General features: G+C 36.5%; 1 long non-coding RNA gene across 1 annotated transcript; it reads right to left on the minus strand.

Annotated features, from left to right (window-relative positions):
- Positions 1-278: 278 nt before the first annotated feature.
- LOC149176952 (uncharacterized) lies at positions 279-1819 on the minus strand. Its single transcript, XR_016258691.1, has 3 exons — positions 959-1819; positions 597-733; positions 279-503 (listed from the first exon to the last, which is right to left on the minus strand). It is a non-coding gene; the product is annotated as an uncharacterized LOC149176952 (long non-coding RNA).
- Positions 1820-3235: the final 1416 nt, after the last annotated feature.

The raw sequence follows: 3235 nt of genomic DNA on the forward strand, positions 1-3235 counted from the left end.
GAACGATTTAATCAATCCGCATCATTACCAATCCTTATTCTTATCGATATTAGCAACAACATCCATCAAGAACATGAGCATGAGCATAATGATGGAAATTTCTCGTCTACAATTCCTCAGTTGCGGAGGCCTAACACGCAGGAAAACAAATCCTAAGAGAATAGACCCCAACACTTGTCTACAATCGCATGCAGTCATACATAAATTAATCCAAGTAAACGATTCAATCAACCCCTATCGTTACGATTTAATTAATTGATATTAGCTAACTCACATCATTAAAAAGATGTTAACTGGCTAAAATATTGATTGAAAATTTAACCTAAATAATTTCACTTGAAGTTCCCAGCCCACATTACCAAGCAGTCCAGAAGTAAAGGCCGAGGCAGAAAATAGCGTTAAGCCTCCATCCACAGCGACTGTTGTAGCGCCTGCTACTTCTGTTCAAGTTGCTTCTGTTCAGACAGGTAGGAAGTCTGAAGAGACTAAACAGCAAAGTAGAACTGCACATGAGAAAGAATAAGAGTTCAGTTCTTTAATGACTACTGAAGTAGTGCACGAGGTTGCCTTTAATACTGTAAGTTTCATGAGAAAACCTGCACTGGTATTACGCTGGCTCGAGAGGAAATTTCAATCCTTCTTTGGAGACACTGAGAACTCCAGAACCTGGATGGGCAAGAATGTTCACCCATGTGGCTGTCAAAGAGCCAGCTCAAAATACACCCTAACGCAACTGGTATACGTATACAATAAACAATGAACACATTAGAAAAAAAACACGCTTTTGCTGATATTTTCCTTTAGGTATATATTTTTTTCCTTCATCAAACTGTCAAAGCCAAACCGGCAACACAACCTCAACCTCTACAGACCTGCATGATCAGTTTTTACAAGAGATTGACAAGATAAACGAAGAGCTCATCTTGCTCAGAAACCTATCTTGAAGATGCAAACATACCATGGAGCCAATTGCCAATGACACGGAGAACTTTGGAGATCTGTAAAGAAAGGCGGTAGTCATTCTTCTAAAGATTTATGAGTCGTCTTCAGGTTCGCCTTAACAGTCTTTACATCAGTCAGCCACTGGAAATCAATAAACATCTGCTCTGCATTTCCAGGCCAGAGAGCATGAGTTCTCAACTAAAGATTCAACGAAACCGTCCCAAATCTGAAACAAGGAAGAATATGAAGATAAACGCTTTAAGGTTCCTGCATTTAACAGTTCATTTACAACCTTCAGCTAAGAAAAATCGTGTAGTAGAAAAATTCAAAAGAATGAACAGAAATTTCAAACTGCTTTTAATCGTTCGGCTTCCAATTGAAATCGACACTGAGAACTCTGGAGATCTGTAGGGAGAGGCGGCAGTCGTTATTCTGAAGATTTATGCGTCGTCTTCCTCTGGTCGAAAGATTCTAGGAGGGAAGAGACATTGAAGATATACATGAAATGGGAGGGACGACCAGAGATGCAATGAACCTGGACCTCATTCTGTACAGATACATCGCATGCAGAATGAATTTTACAGGGTTGCTTCTATCCAGCAAACGAGATTTCTTCAGAACTAAGGTCAACTCAACTATGGCAGCTGCATTAGTCAAGGGAGCAACCAGTGATATGTTAGGTGATCCAGACTGGGCACTGAATATTGAACTTTGTGAAATGCAACCATTCCCATAACTGTTTACTTAACCCATTCCAAGTCCCCACCAGAAAAAGAAATATAAAGTCATTCTAGAATCTAGGTAAAATCATGATAGAATGTTAGCTGCCATGTTAAATATGCATTCTCAAGCGGCAATACTTACATATCCAAAACATATGCAAATGGCAGTAACATCGACATTCGTTCACTAAGAGCATTTTTGATGTCATAGTCGTTCTCACAAACCCAAATCCTACAGATTTCATACCCAAAGCAAATAAGCCCTTTGCTACAGTTGTTCTATGCTTCTGATTTGTCCCTTTTGTCCTTTTGAGAGATTTGCAGAGATTCTCCAGCTGTCCCTTTTGTCCTTTTGAGAGATTCGCAGAGATTTGCCCTAGTCATTTGCTTCCCCACCTACGGCCACGTGCAGACCAGTGGAGAACCATGATAAGGAATTATACTTCCTTGTGACGGGTACAATGTAACTTCATCAATATTATAGTTTTATAATGAAATTCAAATGAGAAATAATATTTTGAATAGTGAGAAATTTTATGATAATTTAGTTGTAGGGACCACCAATATCTTAGTTGTAATAAGGATAACTAAATAGTCACCGTAGTGTTCTATGTCATAGTCGTTCTCACAAACCCAAATTCTACAGATTTCATAGTCAAAGCAAATAAACCCTTTGCTGCAGCTGTTCTATGCTTCTGATTTGACTGCAGCGGTTATATGATTCTGGTTCTATAGGATGCCTTCATCTGATTATTACTTGGTTGCAGTCTAATAGATGCCTTACTCCCGCTGTCCCTTTTGTCCTTTTGAGAGATTTGCAGAGATTCTCCCGCTGTCCCTTTTGTCCTTTTGAGAGATTTGCAGAGATTTGCCCTCGTCATTTGCTTCCCCACCTACGGCCACGTACAGACCAGTGGAGAACCATTATAAGGAATTATACTTCCTTTGTGACGGGTACAATGTAACTTCATCAATATATAGTTTTATAATGAAATTCAAATGGGAAATAATATTTTAAATAGTGAGAAATTTTATGATAATTTAGTTGTCGGGGACCATCAATATCTTAGTTGTCAAATTAATAATAGGGATAATTAATTTTAACTGTTATTTACAAATCTTGGATGCCATTATTCAATTTAGAAAAGTTAAGCCATTTGTATTTACTTGTTAGTGGTCCTTAAGAGGGGAAGTTTCGCTCCTATTGATAGTCCTTAAAAAAGCACGTTTCACTCCTGTCATATGTCTCTGGATGGAGTCACTAACATATTTTGTTGCATCCAAAAAAAACTAATTCTTAACCAATTTTAACACTCCAAATCCCATCTAAAAAATAACCTACTTATAATTCATTAATATAAATAAAAACAACTTATTATTTTTAATTACTTAAAATTATGCCATTTTTTATAAAACAAATTAAAAGGAAATCATTGAAAAATAACTTATTAATATTTTTTAATAGTCTTACTAATTATATAAGAGACCATCCATTCTCCATAACAATCATTAATATTTTATTATTATTTGAAATTAGTAATTATATAAGGTTTGATGAAATTTATTTTATA

Source organism: Pinus tabuliformis, chromosome 4_1 (assembly GCF_031772625.1).
Source record: "Pinus tabuliformis cultivar Carrire ecotype Pingquan chromosome 4_1, CPIR1, whole genome shotgun sequence".
NCBI classification, from domain to species: Eukaryota; Viridiplantae; Streptophyta; class Pinopsida; order Pinales; family Pinaceae; genus Pinus; species Pinus tabuliformis.